Consider the following 26889-nt stretch of genomic DNA (forward strand, 5'->3'; position numbering starts at 1 on the left):
CAGTCTTGGGTCATCTGATTACTGATCTGGTGGTTCTCTTTCTCTGGGCAACACCTGCATTTATTGTTTAGTTGTGTCATGCATAGTTTTCATTTATTTTGCATTTAGAAAGTGGATAAGTCTTTTGGTTCTGGTCTCCTATGTATGGGCAGTTTGAGAAGCCAGCAGTTTCAGACAAGTCAAGTAGGCCATTTAAATCAATGTACTTGATGGTAAGAATATATTTAAGGGATTCCAGAAATGTTCCTGGGATTCTTTTAAGGAGTCTGCACAGAGTTAGGGAGAGGCAGAATTGAAGAGAACTTCATTCCTGGCCTCCATGACCAACCACATTCTTCTGGTTTATGTCAGGTGGTCCCCCAGAATGCTTCCAGCCTTCTGGCAGACCTTGCCCTACAGTGGGTAACAGGAGGGCAGTTGGGTATCTGGTGAGGAAATGCCATCGGCTGGTTTAGTCACTCGCCTCCACACTTTCACATCCTCTATCAGCACCTGCACACTTTAGTCGTGACCACACATACTCTTCCTGTTTATACAGAAAGTGTCATTCAGATAGCTTGCCAGTGAGACAGGAGCTCCACACACAGCCTCAGAAGAAAGAAGCTGAACGACTTATCTGAGAGGGAAAGAAGAGGAGCCTGTGAGTTGAGAGGTAAGATCAAGCCGGAGAGCATCTGGATCATCTGGGCTGCCATGGGTGGAGAAGAAGTAACCCTTGCTTTGTACCTTTTTTGGGGGTTGCATCAGAGTAGCCTGGCAGCAGGGAGCACCCCATTGCACCCCATAGAGATAATTCAGCCTCGGGTGAATGGCTGGATAAACTGCTGAGGCAGACTCGGAACGCTATCAGAAAAGGTCACAGGAGGGGCGCCTGGGTGGCTCAGTGGGTTAAAACCTCTGCCTTCGGCTCAGGTCATGATCTCAGGGTCCTGGGATCGAGCCCCACGTCGGGCTCTCTGCTCCGCAGGGAGCCTGCTTCCTCCTGTCTCTCTCTCTCTACCTGCCTCTCTGCCTACTTGTGATTTCTCTCTCTGTCAAATAAATAAAATCTTAAAAAAAAAAAAAAGAAAGAAAGAAAGAAAGAAAAAGTCACAGGATTCATGTGGGCACACATGTGAGGGATATGTAGTCTTGGTATGGACATGCTGATACCCTTCATGATGATAGCTGGACATATGGGCCTTATGAACGGTGTGTCTGAACCTTATTTAGGCTGTTAGTTATACCCCCAAGTAGAGCCTATGACATGGCCACAGACTGGACCCCAGTGAATGGTCACAGAGAATGACCCAGAGGCCTGATTACAGGAAGGAAAGAATTGTGTGTGTTTTACCTTAAGGCCACCACTGCTTCTGTGTAAATAACTCAGAACAAATGACCTTCTCAACAATAGGGTCTGACAGCCCTAGCTCCTATTCTTTGGACAGCACATCATGTACACACATGTATGTATGCTTGGGTGTGTGGACGTAGTGCATATACATATGGTACATTACATGTAATGTACACACACTTGTGTACACACATAGACACACATCTAATACAAAATAGCAATAGTGACAATATTTTCGAAACTAATGGTGTGATAAAGGATTTTTCCTCCTACTATATGAATTCCTTGCTACTCATGCTCTTACAAATGTAAAAGTGAAATCATGTTTGGATATGCAGTTCATAATCCCTTTTACTCAAAGGGCTGGAAATTCTGAGGTAGAACCTGTTCAGGTACTCTGTGACCTGATACTACCACTAAAATAGCGTAAGCCATCTGTTAACTAATACCCACAACAGCAGAGAAGTGGCAGTAAGCTCGTTCTTTGAGTCTCGAGTGTACAACTAATTTTTTTTTTCAAATTATGCTCTCTGCTTTTCTCAGAAGCATTTGCCCCTTAGTGCAAAGTGATAAAGAGTTCCTTCCTTTACCTAGGTCCATCAGGGTTTCTCACCTCAGTGCTGATGTGAGGTTATTACAGTGAAAGTAACACAAACAGTATGCTAAGGTTTGGGGTTTGCTTCTTCTGTGGTTCTCTTTCTCTGGGCAACACCTGCATTTAGTGTTTAGTTGTGTCATGCGTAGTTTTCATTTATTTTGCATTTAGAAAGTGGAAAAGCATACATTGTTCAGTCACTGGATTTCTGGGTTCCAATCTTTACTCTGACACTTGCTGTGACTTTGGACACGTCATTCATTGTACCTCTCTGCATCAGAGTACTGGCATCTGTACAATGGGTATAACAATAGTCTCTACCTCTTAAGTAAGGTTTAGCAGAGATGATTCGTGTCAAGTGCTTAGGAAGGTGCCTGGCTTATTGAAAGGGCTCAATAAGTCTTAGTGATCATTATTTATTATTATTACTATTAGTAGTAGTAGTAGTAGTATCATACCCTTTGCTGCAATTAAGCTGTCAGATTTGAAGGGAAATGGTAGGTGAGTGGGAAAGATTGAAGGTGGAGTGTGGGGTAGGTAAATGAGTGTATGGGGAGATACAGAGGAGGTCAGAGCAAGGATACCCAAGTGCAAGCCCTAACAAGGTGTAGTGGCGGGGGTGGAGGGTGGGAGGGCTGGCTAGGACAGGAGCCCGGGGCAGACCTACCCCTGAGTCCTGCTGGTGATCAGAGCAAGCTCTGGAGCTTAGCAGATTTGATAACACAGACTTCCATGTGCACAGCAACCTGGGCGGTAGAGACCTGTAACTGGCATCCAAATGAGAGTACATGGCATGGGGTTGGTGTCTGTCACGTGTGTGAACATGTTACATGTCATCTCATGTTGTTGTGTGAGAGCCCTTGGGATTGTGCCTAATTTAGAAGATAGCCAATAACTGGCCCAAGGGTGCAGAGCCAGGTGGGACCAGGCAGAGCTGGGTGGGACCAGGCAGAGCAGGGGTCTGACCATCTCCGACTCTGTGCTCCTGGCTGCCAGGATCACCTCTACAGTACTATGTGGTATTGAACTGTGACTGATAAGAAAGCCAGGTCCCAGAGAATTCAGGAACAAGTTCAAGGTCATGCTGAGATTTAACACTCTGGGGAGGAGCTGGATGCTGGTCTCTGATTTCTAGACCCTTTATTCTACACATTGGTTCACAGGAAGAGCTTGCATCCTTGCATCCTGCCTGCTGAGGTTGACAGCTATGGGACTCCTTCGATAAATCACTTTCTCTTCCGCGCTTCAGTTTCTTTTTCTATAAATTCGGTATAATAGCCTGTCCTACTCAGTGCACAGGGTTTTAGGAGATTCCAGGGATGGTATATTTGCAAAACATGATTCTATTATTTCTTATTCATGTAGGAAAAACATGTGGAAAGTCACTTTCAGTCCAGGCAGTTAAAAGAAAAGGGAAAGGGAAAGTATAAATGATAGTGGTTCTTAATGATGCGTCATTAGGTACGATTTAGCTCATTCTTTCAAATAGCTGTTTTGCTCCCTGGTACTGATGTTCCATAATCTGTTGAGTCATTCCCATATATGGAAAGTTAATTTATTGCCAATTTTTGTAATATTACAAATCAAACTGCAGCGACTGTACTACAAAACCTGTAGTACATTCTACCAGTTCTATTTTTTTGCAGATCTGATCAGCAAATGGTGTTCTCATTTTTGTTTTCATTGGCTTTTCCTTGATTATCAATGTGTTGATTACCAATGTTTTAAAACATAACTTCAAGAAAATAAAAACATTATCCCTCATCCAAAAAACAGCCCCAATCCATGTTCCTTTTAAAGTGAAGTAGCACCATTTTTCTCATGATTAAAATACAGACAGGTGTTTGTGTACAAATATGAACCCATTGAAAAGCGCCTTGCCAGAGATTCCTCTTTATACCTGTTATTGGTGCTAAAATGGGGGGGGGGCTATCATGAATACAAGATAACAAGACTCCTGCAATAACTAATAAACATGACAATTTGATTTATTAATGGTCCTCTGCTATAGTCTGTTGACAGATTTTTCTTTATGGAAGAATTACCATAGTTTAAATATCTATCATATGGCACTTAATTCAATTGACAATATGTTACCAATTAGACCCTGCTTAAACTACCATCAGCCAGCAGACCAGGGAACATGTTAAGTAGGGTGACAATCAGATAACTAGTAAATGCTGGTGGCAGCTTTCTCAGGCCCAGGGAGCAGTGCTGAAACAATGGAAAATGGAGAGTGGAAAGGCAAATCTAGCATTTACTTTTCCCCATTCTGAACAAAGAAATTATTTCAGGTTCTCCTGAAAACGTATGAAGCCTTTGGGTTTGAGTTGATCATCACATGTGTGGATACTCACTCTCTCTTTTCCACCCCTCCATCCTCTTGCCTCCTTTGGTGGTAAATTTGCAAACTGAAAAGCATTCTACTCCCAAATCCTCTCTAAGGTGATAATGTCGAACTTCAGCTCAGTCATGATGTACCATTTAGTCATGTGTTTTATGAGTGCCCCTTTCCCCAAGCACCAACTGTTGACCATGGTAAGAGAATTCTTGCTAAGTGGGATGAGCTGCTTTTCTTACCTTTGTCTTGGAATCTGGCTATATCAGTCATGCGCTGTTGCAAAAGAGAAAAACCAAATTGAGTTGTGCTAAACAAAAAGGCAATCTTTTGGAACAGTTTGGGGGACAGGGGTTGACCAGAAATAAAGGAGAGCAGTGAGCGGGTCTGAAAGCCAAGTAGCCAAAACCAGTAAGAACACCATTAAGAACCACAGTAAAGGAAATGTGAACACTGTCTGTGTCCTGTAATATGGCCACCACTGTGACAGATATGACCTCAGTTGTCCCCACTGATGCACACCTATAGTGTGCATTTCATAGTCAGAAAATTTGTCATTTTCTGACTATGAAATGCACACTAGCCACAGCTTAAAGCTGTGTAGGCCACAGCCTTGCAAAGTAGATATTCACATAGAATAGAGGTTCTGAGGTTAAGTGACTTGCCCAAGTGTGTACAGTTAGAGGCAAGGTCCAAACCCTGGCTTCCTGACTCTGAAACCTTCCACACTAGCCAGCCTTAAGGTGATCCTGAGTCCAGGCTGCACAGCAGCCCACATGGCATTATTTGAATTAAACCCTTTTTCCTCCAGGACACCACTGTGTGTGTGTGTGTGTCTGAGTGTGTGCACGTACACACATGTGTGTACTCTAGGCACATATACCAGGAAAAATGCTAAGAGGAAAGTTAGAGGCTCAGAGGAAAAACATGCCATATGTTATAACTTTGCCTGGGCTGTCCCTGTTTCTAAATACCGTGACAATATTTTTTGAAGCAAAGATCAAAGGACATATGGTCTGACTCGTGGGTTAACAAAGGGAAAATATTTGAAATTGGAAATATCTGGGACAATTTGAGATGTGAGGCTACAATCATTCTCAGAGCACCTGGAAATCATGGAGTTCTTTGTGAAACACTTTGAAATACTGGCATATTAAATCCCATTCTTCAAACTAGGAATAATTTTATCAGCAGAAATTAGGACAGCCTTATACACTGGCTATTTGATTCCATAGCTATGAAATTTTATGCCCATGAAAATAATAAAGGTGTGAAATCTGTTTGCATCACCTGTAAAATCATTAGAAATAATAAGAGAATTCTTCATACAAAAACAGGTTTCTTAGAGCAAAAAAATAGCCAGTAAGAAAAACATAATGAGAAAAAGGGGATGTAATTCACAAAAGCCACAGCAATTTAAATACCTAGAAAAGAACTTAAGAGAAAACACATGAGGCTATATGAAAAAAAATCTACTTAGGTTTGTGAAACATATAAATGGAAACACATAATGTGTGGAGACTAGATAAGCAGACTCAGTAATCACTCTCCAGACTAATTTGTATGCCAAAAATGTATAAAATAAAATTTCCAGTGCATTTGGGGAGGAAGGGGAATTGAAAAAATTCCAATCTAAAATTCTGATGAATTTTAGATTAGAATAACCAAGATATTCTTGTGGGGGGAGAAGAAAAAGGGAGGGGGCAGGCATGGTGCTTGCCTTGTGGAGTATGAAAGTTTCAGTGGTCATATGATTCCAGATGGTTACACATATCAACGGGAGAGAAGAGAAAGTTCACACACACATACGCTCACACATAGGCAAATTTAGTATATGATAAATATATTGAATTGGTAATATCAAGAACAAGGACAGTAATATTGAGAATGGTCTGTTCTCATTTGACTGGATTCTCTGGCAGATCTGACACAGTTATCACTCCTTCCTTACCAAAGCAACTTCCCCTTCTGTCTCCAGAACAGCACTTCTCTTCCTATCTCACTGGCCATCCTCTTCACTCCTTTGCCCCCTCCATTTTGGGTTCCTTCTCCAACTCTAACACATCCATAGAAGGTGGAGTGCTCAGGGCTCAGCCCCCCAACTTCAGATTTAATCCATCAACAACTCCCGTCCACGTGTCCTTTGAAATATATCCAGAACTGGATCACTTCCTACCTCATCAGCCTCTACCACTCTGGTCTCTTACCTGTTCTGCATACTGGTTTCCTTTCCACACTCTCTCTTCTTCCCTCTGTTCTCAGCACAGACCCAGAGGAATTCTTATAGAACAGTCAAATATTATGACTGCTCAAACTCCTCTAAGAGCTTTCTTCCTCATTGTTCCAGTTCTCTATTGCTGCATGACCAACTATCCCTAAACATGGTGGCTTAAGACAACATTTCAGTTTTGCTCAAGATACCATGGATCAGGAATTGAGGCATTTAGGTGTTGGACAGGCTAGAGGATCCCCTTCTTCTTCTTCACCCATGTGCCTGGTGCTTTGTGGCTCCTTGGCCTCTCTTTCTCCTTATGTGGCATCTCATTTTCCAGGGCTCCCCATGTAGCTTGGGCATTTTTTCCATTGTGATTGTCTTCTATGAGGCAGGAAGAAGCTGCCACACCAGTTAGGGGCTATTCTCCAAACTGTTACAGCATCTCTCCTGACATATTTTATTGGCCAAAGCGGTTGCAAGGTCTGCCCAGATTCAGAGAGGTTGAGGGTACGACAATGCCTTATTGTAGACAAGCCCACAAGTTGTGGCTGTGGCCATTTTTGGGAAATGTGATCTGCTATGCTTATCCAGGGCCCAAATCCATTTTGCTTATAATAACCTATCAGATCCTACATAATCTGACTCTGGCCATCCCTCTGACTTCTTGTAGTACTGTCTCCCCTAATTTGTGGTACTGCTTCAGCTAGAGTGGTCTCTTTGCCATTCTTGGAACACAGCAAGTATAATCTGACCTCATGGCCCAGCACCTACTGTTCCCTCTGCCTGGAATGCCCTTCTCTGGGTACACAGGTCACCTCTCACTTCCTTTGGGTCTCTACCCTAATATCACCATTTCAGAGAGACCTTCCTTACAGACCTTACAGACCTACCACTCTGTGTAAAATAGCCATTCCAACCCCACCTTGTCCTCTGCATTTAACACCATCTAGCATACTTTATGTTTAGTTGCCCTTTTTGCCCCTCCCCATTATAATGTAATGTATCCCCTGGACCTAGAAAAATGTCTGCTCATTATAGGTTCTGGATAAGGATCTGTTGAATAAAGTTATGATTGGAAAAGTAACTTTCCAGTAAACAATACTGGGATACTGTCTAATTGTTGGGGGTGGTCAGCAGTAGAGTAAAATTAGATGCATACTAAACTAAAATGAATTCTAGAAAGATTTTAATGTATTAAAATAAAGCTTGAAAATTTAGGTGAAGATTTAATAACCTTGGAGTGAGAAGAGTTTCTGTAAGTCTGATACTAAATAAGTGAAATATAAATAAAAATAAGGATAGATTTGACTTTGTCAAAAACACCACACACACAGAAAATTAACAGCAAACTTCGAAAAATACTTCAATATATACTGTGTACATACTATCATTAATAGATATGAAGCTTTATCAAATAAACTCAGATAAGTATATATAAAAGACTAATAAGCATTTGGGAAGAAAAATCCCATCAGCTCTGTGGTGGTGGGCAAGCTACACAGTTCTGTCAAAGTTGGTGCCATGTGGCTTCAGTGAGCAAATATCTGTCCCTTTCTTAGAATAGCACTTGGCATATAGTTAGTGCTTAATAACTACTGGCTTTTCCTATTATTATGATTTTCTAATGCCATTCATGACACAGAGATGGATCTTCTAAGTGTTTATTAATTGTTTCATTCCTTCATTCCCCGGGTGCACCTGTTAGCTGACTTCAGAGGCAGCACTCCGCTTTCTTCCGCCCATTGACTCATAAACATAATGAAGAGAAGGTGAAGTAGAAACCCTTTTATTCTTGAGAAATCTATTTTAAAAGGCAGCCTCTCCCAGGAAGACTGCATTTAAATCAAATCAATAATACTGACCTGAAAAATCATACTCATTTGAGTAGTTAAGGGCCGAGAAAATACCATGTCATGCACTGAACCAATACTTCCTCTGTTTGGTAAGATCATCATCATCATCATCACCATCATTAAGTGTGTCTGTGAAGTCTGAGTTGCACAGGAGTAGTAGGCTGCCCTGCTCTTAAAGATATTGGGGATATGGGGCGCCTGGGTGGCTTAGTTGTTAAGCATCTGCCTTCAACTCAGCTCATGAGCCCAGGGTCCTGGGATCAAGTCCCACATCAGGCTCTCTGCTTAGCAGGAAGCCTGCTTCTCCCTCTCTCACTCCCCCTGCTTGTATTCCCTCTCTCACTGTGTCTTTCTCTGTCAAATAAATAAAATCTTAAAAAAAATATTGGGGAGCTGGAATGTTGAGTCCATTTTTTTTTTTTTTCAAATGGCATATTTACAGTCTGAGGTCTGAGAAGCTCTGGGCTGAAAATGTTGCTATGGAATTTCTGGCCATTAATTTTATGAGCCTGTTATTCAGTCTTCATTGTTGTCTGACCTGCAATTATATTTTTGTGCTTTAGGAGATGCTCAACCATCTTTGTTTAGAAATAAAGAGTGAGCAGTTAACCTTCCTGACTGGTAAATGCCCTTTTGTTGACTCAACTGTCTTTGAGAATTGACGATGCCTCCATTGGGTTGTCCCATGAGGCAGTTCAGTGATCACGTCTTCCAAAACTACATGGAAGGACTTTGCTCACAGACCTTCTGAAAGAACCCCAAAAAACTTCGTACTTCTAGGCTTTCTGGAAATCAGTCTTTGATACTGCCCCTTAAAAAACAGAAAGCCATGAGCCTTTGTTTCAGGACAATGAACATTTTAAGGATTGTAATAAGATTGGTGCAGGCAATGACCTGCATAGTGGCACACTGCTGAGTGTGTGAACAGGACTAAGATTCAGCTCACACTCCATTCACTCAGAGAAAAGAAAGTGTTTCTCCAGTTCTCGCGAAGGCCTCAGCATCTCACTAAGCCTCTGCCCACTGGCTACACCCTTGGGAGTGGTGTCTCTTATGCATGTACACAGGATAGGCATGGGTGAGAGGAGTACCCTATATGGTAGAAATCTGTGGTGCAGGGGAGGCAGGAATGGAGAGATAGCATGGAGCCTTGCCCACAGAGCAGTCTTGGGCAAATCAGTTTTAGAAAGGATGACATCCACAAACAGAAGATAGATGTAGATTCCATGAACCCTGATTGTATCATTGAGCTTCTAGAAACTTTTAGAAAATTCTTTGCATACCCTATTCAAATTTGGAGAATTCTGTGTTATTCATTATATTTCACATGCTACATGCCCTACCTAATAAGGAGCTACTGAAGGTGTGACGTATGCAATATGCCTCCCTTAGGACAAGGATTCCTGCCAATGACACCTGGCCATGACACACCTCTTTCTCACAGACAGTGTGATTTGTATGAGGCAGAACAACATAGAGGCCATTGTAAAGGCTTTGATGAGGTTACATCTCAGCTCTAATCCCAGCTGTGCCTCCTAGTAAAAACTAACTTTAACAATCACTCATCTAACGCTTCCTATGTACCAGGCACTAGGAGCTCTGTAACCATGGGCAAATGACTTTCCTTTCTGAGTCTCAGTTTACTCTTCAGTTCAAATAGAGATAATAGTACATCTGGGTTGTTGTGAGGATTTAATGAGGTTGTGTGCAGTGCATTCAGAGTACCTGGAACACACAGAGCACTCAGTAAAAAGCAGCTATTTTTTCTTATTTAGACACTGGACCCGTATCAACTTTAACGTACCTATTACTTGAAGACCAAGTAAATTAGACATGTTGGGAAGAGGGTTAATTCCTGAGATTGGTGGAGCATTTTGTGAATAACAATAGTAATTTTCTAAATGGCTCTGAGCAACTTGGAAAAGAGCATGCATCTAGCACAGGCCCTGGTGGTTTCCTAGAGAGTAAATTACCCATTGGAATGGCCTGACCATTACTTGCTCATAATGTGGACTGTTTTATATATATACTTAGTTATAGCACATTTGCCGGGAAAACTACTAGGGTGATGTTTTTGCCTAAATAGCCAATTTTTTTGGTCTTGAATAAAGTGTCAAATAACTGTATATGATTTAGATTTTATGTTCAGCTTATTATTTACATCAGGAAGCATCAATCCAGAGTAATTGGCAAGTGGGTACACATTCAAATGATATGATGATATCTCTGCTACATTTTCCTACGATTCTGGGGAGAAAATCATTAGGGTTTCTTGTTTCAGAATCTCATCAAAATAGATCCTTTGGTTTTGTTAAGTGGTTGCTGCTGCAAAGATTGTCAGTGGTGGGAATGTAGCTGAAATCAGGGAGACTCTGACCCATTAGCTGTGGGCCTGTTTTCTGCCCAGCTGCTCTCTTGGTGCCACATTCCTCGCTGGACTTCGTGGATGAACAGCTTGGGTTAGCAAAGGCGACAGATGGACTGAAGGTGCGTGACCATTGACCCTGACCTCTGACCCAATTCCTTCTGTCTGTACTCCAGAAATGTGTTTATGGAAAGAATAAACAAATTGAATATCTCAGGGTTGAACCTTAGAGGTCATCTGTTCTAACCATACTCTCCTTTTCCAACACATTTCAATAAATGGTCATCGATTCAGTTCAACTATCTCTGGCAACAAAAACCTCATGGCCCCTTGATATCACCATTTCTCTTCCAAAGAGTTCCAATCACCTGAAAGTTCTGCATTTCAAAGCGAAATCAGCCTTTTTGTCATTTTGACTCTTGTTTCTCATTTTGCCTTCTGGTGTAACAGTGAATAAATACAAGAATATGAGATTGACTTAGGCAAATCAACCAAGCATCCTCTGAGCCAAATAACAATAACCAACATTTATTAATCTCCAGTGGCATGGGTTGGAGGAAGCAGATTCTGGAAAACTCATTGCTTGAACTCTGAAATTAACCTTCCTTGAGTGGGTCACTCTGGTCATCTTTAACCAATCACAAAAACTATCTGAAGCCCCTTGAGAGTTTTTCCTATGAGAATGGGCAAGGCAGGGAGGGAGAGGGTAGAGAGAGAGAGAGAGTAAAAGAGAGAAATGACGGGTGTTATAGTTCATACTAAGGGAACTAGCAAGAGAAGCTCAAAGAGCTACCTATTTCATGATTGTTTTCTGACTAATGCCGACTCCTACATGAGATGTACACCTTCCTGAAAGTTACTTTGCCACTAGGTAAGTCATCAGCATCTAGTTGGGAGCAGGAACTTTTAGGGGATGGTCTTCCCATGCCATGTTTGTTCAGACTTTCAGAACACTTGTATGGTAGGAGTGGGGTGCAATGGCTGAAGCTGAGAGATCAGGCAAAGTAGGGCCTGAGGTCACCTGAGGTCCCGGAGTCAACAAGAAGTGTCTGCAAGGAATTGAAAGACCTCAAGCCTTGTTCTGACTCTACCACCCAGCAGCCATGTGACCTTAGGCAAACATCCTCAACTTTTTTTTTTTTGAAGAAATTATTTATTTACTTGTCAGGGAGAAAGAGCACAAGCACAGGGAGCAGCAGGCAGAGCAGGCAGAAAGAGAAGTGGGCTCCCTGCTGAGCAAGGAGCCTCATGCAGGACTTGATCCCAGGACCCTAGGATCATGACCTGTGTCGAAGGCTGTCACTTAATGGACTGAGCCACCCAGGGGTCCCATCCTCAACCTTTTTGAGCCTAGTGTTCTTTACCTTTAAAAGGCAAAGAACCACCACCACCACCTTCCTCTCTAGGCCAGAGTGATGATGTGAGAATCTTAAGACAATGGGAGTAAATGACAACGAGCACCCAGCTGAGGTGACAGAGGGATCAGAACTGAACTTTTTAATTGAAATGTGAGAAATGCAGATCAGGCATCTTGGATTTTCTAAATAGCTGAGTCATGGGCACTCAACACTTGGCTGCATCATTTATTTTTTTCTCTGGATGAGTTGTGATTGCAGACTTACCTCCCAGTGATGATGGAATGATGAACCACTGTGCCACCCCCCAGGATTGCCAACAATTTTCCTATAACCTCATAAAGCAGCTGGCAGCTCATTGAAACAAATTTATATGCATCAGCACTGTTTTCATCTTATACTTTAAACAACTTTAATTAATAATACCCTCCTTTCCCAGTGTGTCAACAGAACTCCACCTTTTCATTTCGAAAGAACTTAAATAAATATAGAAATAGAATATTCAATTATTGGAACTAGAAATGAGAAAATATAATTGATTTGAGAGGTTTTTGCTACAAAAATTCCCCAGGGCCACTGACTAAATTTTATTAAAAAATATCACACACTTATATTTCTACATTTCTTATGTAATAATTTTGAGTTTCTCAGGGGGAAAATAGCATTATTGAAGGAAAAATAATTATGACAAGTGTTAAAGATTAGTGAGCCAGATTCCCCTGGTGTGCAACCAACATCCTGGGAGTAAGTTAAGTGCCTTAGGAAGCTACATGAACTCTTGTCATTGAGTAAATTACTGCTTTGATGCACTAACAAGGACCCTAGTGGATTGGAAGAGTTCATTCAGCTTCCCAGAGCACCAAGCCTAATCCCTGTGCAGCATTTGTGCTCTGAGAGAATCTGGATCTGTGTTCATCCACATCTATTTCTGTATTCTAAGAATAGGCATTTCTTCAGGGTAGCACCCATATCTTTACAATTATCATCGGCATCTGGCCTGGCCCCATGCTCCTGAGAACCCAGTGAACACTCCTCTGGCTTCTTGAATAGAATGTGCCTTGCTACTGATCAATGCCTAAATTGCCCTCATAGTGTTTCTCTGCCTCCCTGTAAATCAGTACCACAACTTCCTGACAAGCATTAAAACTTGGATGAGAAAATCCAACTCTTCCCCGCAACATTCTCTGCACATCCTCTTCGACTTATGCAATGAAGACACATAGTATGCTAAGTGGACCATATTCTACTTAGTCACTTAGTATGTATTATTTTCTCCTTCTTTGGGAATTCAAAGTTATGAGATACTGAAAATCAAGTCCAGGAGACCAGTGCATTCCCGAACAGAGTTGTGTGCAAGCTGGTCCCAGGTGTAAGCACAGAGCCAGGAGAACCCAGACTCATTGGTGATAAGGAAACAGAGAAGTCAGAGGCCTCACTTCGTTTTTCTTAAGCAATTCATCAGCATCCCTACATGGTCTGCCAAACCCTGTTAGACTTGGCCCCTGCCTACTTGCACAGGCTCACACTGAGCCTGCCGTATAGCACTTTTGCTCTAGTCACCTGGATCTTTTCTCCACCCAGGGTCTACACACGTGTTCCCACAGTCTGGAACTCTTTTTCCTCACCTGACTGATTTCTTTTCCAGATCGCCTTACTTTTCAATTCCCCAAGGAGCATCCCCATTAATGGCATGCTCCATTCTCTTGTGTTCTTTCACTATTATATATTTTTTTCATCAAAATAGTACCTTTATCTGGTAACCATTCAGAAGCCTCTGACCCTTCTCCTCCACACTCATATATTGTTTCCCAGAGTCACCTTCTTCCCACTCACCATTTATTAGTAGGTAGGTGTGCCCAGTGCCATTTTAGGCACAAGGGATACAACATTGGACAAAGGAGACAGACAATGTCCCGTTCTAAGAGGTCATTTCCATTTTCATTTCTTCTGTGCTTTGCTCTATATAGATAATATGCCTATAACTCTATTTTTTTAAACATGTATCAATAAAAGACATAATTTACAGACTCTTCAATATGAAAGTTCATCATTTGGCTAAGTTCTACGACCCTTGCCCCTTCTGCACAATCCTAGACATTCCCATTTATGGGCTACATTCCCATTCCCTTTTATGGGACACATTCCCAAAATAAATGTGTCTGACATTTATTTTGTTATCTTTTGTTATATTTGTTGTCTGTTGTTCTTCCTGTGTTTGGATTTGTAATATAAAATATTATAGTAAATCTATTTTCTGTTTCATTAACTTTTGATAATACTGTATCTCTTGATTTCTCACTTTAAAAAGTAAAATTATTGATGACCCTACCCTTTTACCCACCTTCCAAATCTCATTTTTTAGGTAAACATGTGCCTTACATTTTGTCCAAAAGTCATAGCCTAATCTCCATGATTCATCCATAGATTGATCAAGTCATGTGTTAGGAGTATTTTTAAGAAGTCTAACATTGTAAGGCCTGGGCCCATTGAGAAAGGATGTTCCCAGACTAAGGTTCAATGGAATTTCTCTCTCTTTGTTTTATCCTACAATATTGCCATGTTTTAGTTTGCTTCATGTGTGAATTATTATTTTATTAAACATTCCATTTTATTATACATTCTTTACCCTACCAGTGATCTCTGGAGTTTCCAATGGGTGCTTTTGGGGGTCTTTTTAAATTTTTGTCTTTGTGAATAATTTTCCCTAAGCCTATCTTTTCTATCAAGTCCCCCTTTTCTCCTAGAGACCTCCAACTCCCTACCATCCTTCTGTTCCAATCTGTACTTGTAGCTCTCTGTGCCTTCTATTCAATGGTCATGGTGCCAATTTTTCCCACTGCTCTCAGGAGTCTGCATTGTAACTACAGATTCCTGGACCCTAAAACCTTCTTCTTCTTCTACTCTTTAGTTTCTCTGGGTATATATTCAAATACTTCTCAAGGAAAGGATGTATGGTAGATAAAGTTTCTGAGACCTTTTTGCCAGAAAAAATTATTCTGCCCTCATACTTGATTGACATCTGGCTGGGTATAAAAGCCTTTAGAAGTTTCCATTTATCCTTGGTATTCTGCATATCAAAGGTGTTTCTAGGTATAGCTTTGTTTTCTTTAGTTGTTCTGGGCATTCAGAAGCTCTTCTAGTTCCGAAGAATTTTGTCCTTCAGCTTTGGAAATTTTTTCTTCAACTACTTTTTGATAATGTTTTTCATCTCCAAAACTGCATGAGAGATTTCCTAGGCTGAATTTCTGGTTTCTAGACTAATCTTTTCCCTCATAGTTTTCAGTTCTTTATCTTTTCCCCTCATGTTCTAAGATAGTAGGAAGAGTCTTTAGGTTTATTTTCTAGTTCTTTTGTAATTAATTTTTTTCTCAAACAGTACTATTTTTTAAAAATCTACAAGTATTTTCTTTCATTCTCTAATTGTTTCCTTTTCTTAGCATTTTGTCCCGATTTTAAGGATATCATATTTTCTCTAAAATTCCCCTTGCATATTAATTAGAGTGTTTTTGGTGTTGTCTTCTATTCCCTAATTGTCTTTTATCCCCCTTTCTGGGTTAGTTTCTGTCTTTTGTTGTTTTGTTGTTGTTGTTGTAGGTGGTGGTGGTGGAGTGTGTGTGTGTGTGTGTGTGTGTGTGTATGTGTGTGTGTGATCTTGGGGTTTTGTTGTTGTTTTGTTTTTTGTCTTTTTTTTAAATTTAATTTTATTTTTTCAGTTTTTTTTCTTTTTTTTTTTTCATGCTGCAGTTTTCCTTGTATGCCTGGTAATCCTTAGTTTCACATTTCCATTTAAGGGAGAAGGATTAAGTGACTTGTGTATTTCAAGTGTTTATCATTTGTAGGTCTATTTTCTGGCTGGATCTCTCTCCTTTAGAACTGTGAGTGGGATGGAATAGGGTGTGTCTGCTAGAAAACTTTTCTTTAGGGTAGCATGAGGGTGAGCTAAAACCATCCTGAGGACTTCTAAATGCTAAAATCAGGAAGGCTTTATTCTAGTTTTCCAAATTGTAATGCCATTTTACAAAGAGGAAACTGAAGCTCAGAGACTTGTCTGTGCTTAAATAGCTAGAAAGTGATTAAGTCAAAATCTGAAATGCAGTTTGCCTGATGAACACATTTATTCTCATTTGACAAAACTAAATAAATTTCAGTGTAAATTGAAAATTAGTGTTAAATGAATAATTAGTTCTATCTTCTGTGTGAATATACACTTTCATATGCTATCTACATCAGGCTTCTGCCTTGATGGTCATATCTACGTTGGCACACCAGAGACTCTGTACCTTTCCACCCATGTAACAAGCCATTTTTTCTCTTGAACAATTAATCTACTCTCTGCTATTAAAGAAAATGAGATAATTAAATTTCACTCACACTCAGAAGGTATCTAAGCAGAATTAACAGTTTCAGAGGAACTATATGCTATGGAACTGGAGGGAATAATTTATCCCTGAGATGGTAGAAATTTCTTTAACTATTTTTAGTAGATGTTAAGAAAGCCACATTCTTTCTAATTCTAAGGTTCTGTCCTGATTCTGAAGGTCATGGCTATTTTCCTTTTTTAAAATCTATTTTTTGAGAATACTGTTGATAACAGATAATGATTTTGTTATTTGAAAATTACTTGTAAAAATTCAAAAATAAGTTTTATTGATTACCTAGTTTGTTTTAGACACTATGAAATTAAACATGGTTTCCTAATTCAACAATTCCCACAGCTTTCAGGGAAGTTGTACTAGATGTTCCATGACAAATACATTCCAAGGTCAAATAAGTTTGATCAAATTTGGATAAAATAAAGTTAGTTTTCCTTTGCTACTGGTCTTCTCAGAGCTTTTCACTGCTAATATTTAGCATTGTGAACCTTCAAGAGAATCTCTCCAGGAGATTTGGGAAATGCACATTTTGGGAAATACTTAATTTAGAAAATGCACATTTTGAGAGACATTGACTTAATTTATTAAAGAGCCATTCTGCTTTTCCTCTCCTCTCTAGAGACATGTTCTCAATTACACATGCTCAGGCCGTGTCTCCCAGCCATGTGCATTTCATTCCAGAGTAATATTCAGTTTTCACTACTTTGGGTTGGGTAACCTCACTACTATATTCACCTTTATTCTCTGCTTTTGTGCTATGATTATCTTTTAATTTACAATTGACATCTCTCCCAAACCCGGCACGCTGTCTACATCCTTGAATGATGCTGTATTTTAATATAGTTCCCTCATCTACAAAATACCAACACACAAACACATTAGGCTTTAGTGAGAAATAAGAGAAATAACAGCCTACCTATTACATGAAGGTGAAAATAAGATCATTGAAATAAAGTTTTTGCTTTTAGAGAGTACTCTCATTCCATCTTAATTTTTAATAAACAATATCCCATTTTAGTACGCAACAAAATCAAAACAGAGCTCTAGAATAATCAGAGAGTGACCAATAAGAAAGGTTACAAGAGGATTTCAGTTGTGTAAATATGGAGAAAGTAATTTGAGAGAGTAAGATGAGAGTAAGATTTGAGAGAGTAAGATCAGCAAGATGCACCAATCTCTTCACCATGAATTCCCCAATTTGTGACAAAATATCATGTGTTTGTTATTAATTTGACTGATGCCTCTTCCTCCATCCATCACCTTGTTTAGTTTATGGCACCATTGCCCATCCATCTGCCCGAGTGGGAACTTCAACGTCATCCTCATCCCTTTGTTTGCCTCTCTGATTTGGATGAGTCTCTTCCTCACTGGCTAAACTCCTCCTTTAAGATCCAGCTCAAAGCCTTGACCAGTTCACTTTCTAAGTAAATGTATTCGCCCAACAAGCATTCTTTGAGCATTTAGTGTTCCAGGCATTATCTAGGATTGCTGACTGGTAGTATGCCAAGTAAATACACAGAAACTTCGTTTTTATACCTTCATTGTGGGAAGCCACTGCTATAGATGATATAATTCCTCCTCCTTCATCGCCATCATCTTTGAAATGGTTATTTTACACCACTTTACCTTCACACCTAAACCTTGATATTAGCAGTCCTTAAATCGATTTCTACACAGAGTGATCACATTAGATTAAAAGGCTAAAGTGAAGGAAGGATTGTTTAGTTTCATAATATCTTTCAAAGCTATATTTTAATTGTTTCAGGATGTTAAAGGTGGAATTTATTTCCATCCCTCAGGTAAATGAGGGTAGCCAGACTATTTGGGAAAATGTGGGCCTAACCCTTCAGATTCAGTCTTTTACTTGGTTAAGTATTCATAGGAAAAAAACAAAATCAAAATCAAGTCTTAGTAGGCAAGGCAGCAGAACCATTAAGTAACTTAATAAATTTTATTCTTATTATAATTTCATTTCTCCTCCATAAAGAGCCTCAAGTGTAATGATTTGGGTGGAAGGCCTTGGTTTGGGCTTTTAGAATCCTTAATGATGGTAAATTCTGTAATATGGTTACCCACTGAATGTGTCTACTGAGAGATTTTGTGGAAACACATATTTCAGTTGGGCCTAGAAAGTTAACTTTTCACAGTCTTATACTGACAAAAGTATTACCTTTCATTTTGTCAATTATAAGCTTCTCTAAGAAGCTTCTCAAGACCTGCTAATGCCTCCTCTTCTGGATTTTTATTGAACATCATCACTTACATGATCAGGTGCTTTCCAGACTATTCTGTCCCTGTTCTTATGGGTCAGTTTTGATGCTTGCTAACCTAATTGTTTTTGTTAGATCCTTAGTCTTTATTCTTAACAGGATAGTCTTTGAAAGCATAATCCGCCTCATTTTAACAGAGCAATTCTGTGGGATAACTACGGACCTATTAATTTGCTGGATGTTCCCTCAGAGCTTCACGACAGCTTTCTCTTCTTGAGTTTCCCTACCTAATAGTCTACATGGAGAGCACACAGATTCAGGAATGACTGACATGAACCCTGTGGCTGGTTTGTGGCCTCAGGTTAAGTACTTTGCCCCTGTAAACCACAGTTCCTCCCCTTTAAAGGAGGGATAATGACAGTGCCTACCTCATTTGGGTGTTATGTGACTCAAATGACCGCATGTGTGCATATTATCTGCTACATTGTAAAAACTCAATATTTGTTAGCAAGCAACTATTAAGCCATAATTAACTTTTGTTAAACCCTCTCATTGTTGTGCAAAGTCTGCCAAGAATAATATGACATTGTTTGCTACTTTTATTGACTTTTCACAAAGTTTTGCCGCTAAGGTCAAGACTAGGTTAAGACTTAAGCAGCATGAGGTCAATGAAGACTCCTAGTCATTGATGTTTAAATGAACCTGCTTTCAAGTGCCCAACAGGCAGAATTGGCAGGAATAGTCTCCTGATGAGTTGATAACCTCTAGATGTATAAAAACAGGGTCAGATAGCTTAAAGTAGGGCTATAACAACGGCCTCCCTGAGGGTATAATCATAGGGAATTTTTGCTAGTGCACCTTTGGCTTTACCTGTATGTAAAGAGGGAGCTAGTAAAGGCATTAAAACAATTAGGGCAATTGTAGAAACTTAAACACTTGAACTCTTACACATCTGTGCACAGAAGCATGCTTTAAGGCTACATGTGAGGAGAGCCAGAAATTTCCTTAATTGGAGTTTTTAATTAACCCCAGGATGCAAGGAAGTATTCCACTGGGTTCCTGACTTCTACAGAATAAACACTGCTAAGATTTGGGTATGGAAAAATTACAAAGTGGGTATTGCCAGAACCCCAAAGCCATGACCTAAGAGTTCCTTTCTGAAATACAACACCAGGAGAAGAATCTCATCATTATAGTCATTTTAAATCTAAAATAGTTATCCTTGGTAGATGTTATTAAATATTTAAATAGTTCATGTTAGTAACAATAGTTGCCATTTGATGGTGCTTACACTAGATGCCAACTCTGTATTATATTTTTGCAATATTATTCTATTTATTAGTCAACAAAGCATCTATAATCATCATTTACATTTTACCAGTGAGAGCAGTGGGAATCAGAAAGTTTAAGTAAGGTGCCAAAAAAATCACACTGCTACTAAAAGCAAAACAAGGATTTGAACCAGATTTGCTGGCTCCAAATCCTGTGCTCTTAACCACTCTACAGGATAGCTTACATCCATCTTGTGAAGGTCATTGTCAGAGCAAATTACCCAATACAAATAAAACTATTTTTCATAGCACATATGCATCTATTCAGTTAATCTAAAATGTTTTTAATAAATCAGGACATAAATTAAAGATATAAAAATCAAATGAAGAATTGCAGAGAATTTCTCCAGAAGGAGAAAGACATTAAGGAAAGTGAATTTGGTATTTAGGGTTACGCTTCCCTGGAGGACAAACCCAGTTTTGGAGGCAATGGTTGAAAGGCTAACACAAGCTGTTGACAGCATTTTGGGGCTCAAGTGATGACAATAAAGTCAGAGTCCACAAAGGAAAAACAGCATAGTTATTTCCCATTATTTGGATTGGAAACGTGAAGAGTGTACCCTAGAAGAAATGGAAACTTGAAAGTGGATATACCCCTAGAGCAACTTTAGCATAAATTCCCCTCAACTTGTGAAACTATATAAAGATAATCCTTAATTGCTACTGCTTCTAAGAACCTGGCAGAAATAGACATACTTTTTTGGAGAAAGATAACATTACTGTAATCCTCAAATTATTTCCAAAACTCATTTTGCAAATGGTGTGTCCACCATATAATTTAAAAGAATAACTAGATATAAGGAGGTTAGACATTATGAATGACATGCTCTCAGAAACAAACAAACAAACAAAAAACAAATATGGAAATATAGGGGTTCCAGATAAAAGAGCCATGATACACAAAGTTTAAGATAACTATGTTTACAAAGTCTAAGATAAGATAGAGAATTTGGGCAGAAGATGAGAAACTACAAAAAGGAATCAAATGGGAATTCTATTACAAAAAAGCATGATACTCCAAATGAAGAATTCAGTGAATGGGTTTAGCAGCAGATTACATAAAGTTCAAGAAAGAATTAGTTAACTGGAAGATATGTTAGAAGAAAATATTCAAAAAGAAGCTTTAGAAAAGCAATAGGAATTAAAATTTCAAAAGACAGAGTAAAAGAGAAGACAGAAATTCTAATGTGCATAAAATTGGAGCCTCAGGAGAGGAAAGAGAGAATGAGCCAAACTCAGTAACTAATGATATAATGCCTAAGAATTTACCAAACTGCTGAAAGATGTCAAACTCAGATAAGAAGCCCTATGGACCTCAAGTAGAATATAGAAATAAGAAGCTACATTTACACACATCATAGTAAAACTTCTAAAAGCTGAAAACAAAACAGATAATCTTAAAAGCAGATAGAGGAAAAAGGAGGGTTTACCTATACAGGAACAACAATATAATTGACAGCTGACTTTTTAATGGATGTGTTAGAAGCCAGAAGACAGTGATATAAAATCTTTAAACTGCTGGAGAAAAAAATTCTGTCAACCTAGAATTTTAAACCTAGCAAAATTATCCTTCAATAATAAAAGTAAAATAGTGACAATCATGACCGAGATAATGAAGGCTGCTTCCCTCCTCCCATGGCAATACCAAATGTATACACAGCAGATACCTCTGAAAGAAATAGAGAAACTATCTGAGAGGCTCCAATACATTAGGCAAATGAGAAAACACTCACATTGGAATGGGTAGGAAATGTTGACACACACTCTTGCCATAAACCCCACCCCTGACACAGCACCATACAGTTGGATGGGAACGCCAAACTCCATATTCCTACCAAGGAGTGAATGGTTTGAACACCGCATTTAGCACCCCAGCTTTTAAGACTCCCATCTGAAGGACAGGCCTGCAAAACACCTAGCTCTGAAAACTAGTGGACCTTGTGTCCTGAGACCCACAAGAAGATAACAAACAAAGAAGCAATTATTAATGGGCATGCAAGCGCTTGCTGTGGCTATCTCCCCACGACTCAATGCAGAAAGAGCAACGAAAATCACCCAGCTCCAGGTCTTCCTGAAGGGGACCATCTGCATACTTTGAAAGCTATTGCCTCAGGATCACACTTCTAATTTAGTATACATCTTGGGCTATTATCTGTTCTTAAAAGTAGAGAAACCAGCAGACACCTCCTTTTTTCTCCCTCTAGCATGCTCCAACTTACCAGTATCTCCCTGGAAGGAATGTGCACACACATCTGCATCCAGTTTTTGCTCTGCTGCCTGAGGGATGAATTCCCAGATCACCAAGCTCTGAGAGCCAACTGGGCTTCCATTCACAAGTCCCACAAACACCCCACTGTACACCTGGGCCCAGCGCAAAGGGAGTAGACAATAACACCCTCCCAGTTTCTGCCTGGAAGAGGCTTAAATACCTACTTTCCTGATTCCGTTTGAGGCTCTAGCTTCTGATTGTACTGCATCTAGTTGTTCACTACAATTCTTCCATTAGGACACTGACAGGTCTTGATACACCCTCAAATACAGAGAGCCACTTAGAATAAAGAAAGCAGGTTGGACAATCACAAAAGTTTGAGACACAATCAGGAGTTCAGGCCAGGCTGATTGACAAGTTTTATCTCCTAGCAAGACAACTCTGTCAGGACTGGGAAGAGTGGTTGTTTTATGTAATACACAAAAACCAACATAAAAAGTCAAGAAAAATTAATAGAGGAAAATTCCTTAACATAAGATCAAGGTAAATCCCCAGAAACAGATCTTAATAAAGTGGAAGTAAGTGATTTACCTGACAGAGAGTTCAAAATAATAGTCAAAGGTGTTGTCTGAGGTCAGGAGAACAACATATGAACAAAGTGAGAATTTCAACAAAGGTATAGAAAACATAAAAGAACACCAAACAGAAATCACATTGCTGAAGAATACAGTAATTGAACTGAAAAAAAAAAAAAATCAGTGAAGGAATTAAAGAACAAACTAGATCGTTTAAAAAAAGGATAAAAGAGCATGAAAATAGACAGTAGAATTCAACCAGAAGACTAATAAGAAAAAAGTATGAAAAACACAGAAAGATAGCTTAAAGGACATATGGGAAACCACCAAACAAAACAAAACAATATACACAGGGGTGCCTGGGTGTCTCAGTCTGTTAAGTCTCTGCCTTTGACTCAGGTAGTGATCTCAGGGTCCTGGGATTGAGTCCCTCCTCGTTAGGTTCATTGTTCACCAGGGAGTCTGTTTTCCCTTCTCCCTCTGCCCCCACTTGTGCTCTCACTCTCTCTCTCAAATAAAGAGATAAAATCTTAAACAAAAAATACACATTAAAGGGGTCCCAGAAGGAAGGCAGATTGTTCAAAGAAATAATGGCTGAAAATTTCCCTAACCTGGGGAAGGAAACAGAAATCCAGATCAAGGAAGCCCAAATAGTACTAAATAGATGAATTTAAAAAAATAATAACTTTTTTCACCAACACATTATAAATAAAGGGTCTAAAGTTAAAGACAAGGAGAACATCTTAAAAACAGCAAGAGAAAGGCAATTTGTTACATAAAAAGAACCCCTATAAGACTATAAGCAGGGGCGCCTGGGTGGCTCAGTGGGGTAAGCCGCTGCCTTCGGCTCAGGTCATGATCTCGGGGTCCTGGGATCAAGCCCCACATCGGGCTCTCTGCTCAGCAGGGAGCCTGCTTCCCTCTCTCTCTCTCTGCCTGCCTCTCCATCTACTTGTGATTTCTCTCTGTCAAATAAATAAATAAAATCTTTAAAAAAAAAAAAAAATAAAAAAAAAAAAAAAAAAAAAAAAAAGACTATAAGCAGATTTTTCAGCAGAAATCCTATAGGCCAGAAAGAAGTGGGATGATATATTTAAAGTGCTGAAAGAAAAACACTGTCAATCAAGAATACTCTACCAAGCAGAGTTGTTCAGAACTAACAGAGATAGAGTTTTTTCTAGGCAAACAGAATATGAAGGAGTTCAGCACCACTAAATGGGCCCTACAAGAAATGTTCAAAAGAGTTCTTGAAGCAAAAAATGGAAGGGCACTAAATAGTAACAGGAAAACTTAAGAAAGTATAAAACTCACTGGCAAAAGAAAATATGTAGTTAAATTAAGAGTACTCTAATGTGATGGTGGTGGGTAAATCATTTATAACTCTAGAGTGAAGATTAAAATACAAAAGTATTAAAAATATCTACAATTACAATAATTTGTTAATGGATACACAATGTAAAAAGATGTAAATTGTGGGGTGCCTGGGTGGCTCAGTGGGTTAAGCCGCTGCCTTCGGCTCAGGTCATGATCTCAGGGTCCTGGGATCGAGTCCCGCATCGGGCTCTCTGCTCAGCGGATAGCCTGCTTCCCTTCCTCTCTCTCTGCCTGCTTCTCTGCCCACTTGTGATCTCTGTCTGTCAAATAAATAAATAAAATCTTTAAAATAAAAAAAAAAAAAAAAAAAAAAAAAAAAGATGTAAATTGTGGTACCAAATACATAAGATGAGGGGAGGGTGAAAATGTAGAGCTTTTGTTTGCATTTAAAGTGGACCTGCTATCAGCTTAAAGTAGACTGCCATAAATATAAGATGTTTTATGTAAGCATCATGGTAACCTCAAAGGAAGAGCCTGTAGTACATACACAAAACAGAAAGAGAAAGGAATTAAGCCCATCACTACAGAAAATAACTGAATCACAAAGATCGAGAGGAAGCAAGGAATAAAGGAACAAAGACATTACAGAGCAACCAGAAAATAATAAAATGGCAAATATAAGTTCAAACTTATCAATAATTACTTCAGATATGAATGGACTAAATTCTTCAATCAAAAGATGTAGAGGAGGAAGAAGATGTAGAATGGTTAAATGGATTTACGAAACAAGACCCAGCTATATGCTGTCCACAAGAGACTTACATTTGCTTTAAGGATTAAAGGTACTGAAAGTAAAGGGATGGGAAGATGTATTCCATACAAATGGAAACCAAAAGAAAACAGGGAGGGCTGTACTTATGTCATATACAATAGACTTAAGCCAAGAAGTAACAAGAGACAAAGAAAGTCACTATATAATGATAGAGCACTCGATTTATCAAGATGATGTAACAGTAAATATCTGTGTACCCAACATAGGAACACCTAAATATATAAAGCAAATATTAATATATTTGAAAGGAGAAATAGCAATGCAGTAATAGTAGAGGACTTCAGTACTCCTCTTTCAACAATGGGGAAATCATCCAGACAGAAAATCAATATAGAAAAATCTTATTGAAACTACACATTGTATCAAATGGACCTAACAGACATTTATAGAACATCACATCCAACAGCAACAGAATATATATTTTTCTCAAGTAACTTGGAACATTCCCCAGGATAGATCAATTGTGAGGCCACAAAACAAATCTTAATAGATTTAAGAAGATTGAGATTGTATCAAGTATCTTTTCTGACCCCAATGATATGGAACTAGAAATCAGTTACAAAAAGAAAACTGGAAAATTCACATATATTTGGATACAAACATGTGCTACTGAACAGCCAGGGAGACAAAGAAGAAATAAAAAAGGAAATTAAAAAATATCTTGGGACAAATAAAATTGAAAACACAACATATCAAAGCTGATCAGATCCAAAAATTGAGAAAAATTGAGAAAAAAGAAAGATCTCAAATACACAATCTAACTTTGTACCTCGAAGAAGTAGTAAAAGAAAAACAAACTGACCTCCAAATTAATAGAGTAACAGAAATAATAAGAAATGGCAATAAATGATGGAGATTAGAAAGAGAATAGAAAAGAATTATGTAAATAAGAATTGGTTTTTTTTAAAGATAAACAAAACAGACAAACCTCTAGTTAGACTTACTAAGAAAAAGAAAAGAGAACAGACTCAAACTATAAATGAAAGAGGAGATAGTATGAATACCATATAAATACAAATGATTTAAGAGACCACTATGAGCAATTATATGATAACAAATTAGATAATGTAGAAGAAATGGACATATCCTAGAAACATACAACCTAACAAGATTGAATCATGAATAAATAGAAAATCTGAATAGGCCAATTACTAATAAGGAGATTGAATCCGTAATAAAAAATCTCCCAACAAAGAAAAGCTCAGCATTGACTGGTGAATTCTACCAAACACTTAAAGATTTAATACCAAGCCTTCTCAAACTCTTCCAAAAAATAGAAGAGGAAGGAATACTTTTGAACTCATTTTTGAGACCAGCATTACACTGATACCACAGCCATACAAAGACACTATAGGAAAATTATAGACCAATAGCCCTGGTGAGGACAGATTCAAAAAGTCTCAACAAAATATTAGCAAACTAAATGCAGGAGCACATTATAGATAGAGAATTTATTCCCAGGATGCAAGGATAGTTCAACATTCACAAATCAATGTGATAACCACATTAATAATATGAAGGATAAAAATCATATAATTATCTCAATAGATGTAGAAAAGTCATTTGACAAAATTCAACATCTTTTCCCAATAAAAACTCTCAACAAACTGGTTATAGTGGGAATGTACCTCAATATAATAAAGGCCATATATGACAAACCCATAGCTAATGTCACACATGATGGTAAAAAGCTAAAAGTTCTTCCTCTAAGATCAAGAAGAAGACAAGGATGCCCACTCTCACCACTTTTCTTTAGCATAGGACTAGAGGTCCTAGCCAGAGCATTTAGGCAAGAAAAAGAAAGAAAAGGCATACAAATTTTAAAAGATAATGAAAATTCTGTACATCAAAACTTTTGTCTAACCAGAACTTTAACTGCAATATATAAGGTTTGATGTACAGAGAGGGAGAGAAGCCATAAATATGTGAAGAAGGAATGAAAAGGAGCTAACTACCAATCTGACAGATATTAAGGAGTTATTAAGTAAATA

General features: G+C 38.8%; 1 protein-coding gene across 7 annotated transcripts in view; it reads left to right on the forward strand.

The window, feature by feature from the left end:
* Positions 1 to 550: 550 nt before the first annotated feature.
* The window catches only part of AFF3 (ALF transcription elongation factor 3), a 576277-nt gene continuing 549938 nt past the window's right edge, over positions 551 to 26889 (forward strand). For 4 of the 7 annotated variants that reach the window (XM_059134519.1, XM_059134520.1, XM_059134521.1 and 1 more), the window contains exon 1: positions 551 to 652. The gene's annotated coding sequence lies outside the window, so the exon portion shown is untranslated. The remainder of the gene's footprint in view (positions 653 to 26889) is intronic. The other 3 variants (XM_059134524.1, XM_059134525.1, XM_059134523.1) reach the window with 1 other exon arrangement.

This window comes from Mustela lutreola, chromosome 9, assembly GCF_030435805.1.
Source record: "Mustela lutreola isolate mMusLut2 chromosome 9, mMusLut2.pri, whole genome shotgun sequence".
In the NCBI taxonomy this organism is placed as follows: Eukaryota; Metazoa; Chordata; class Mammalia; order Carnivora; family Mustelidae; genus Mustela; species Mustela lutreola.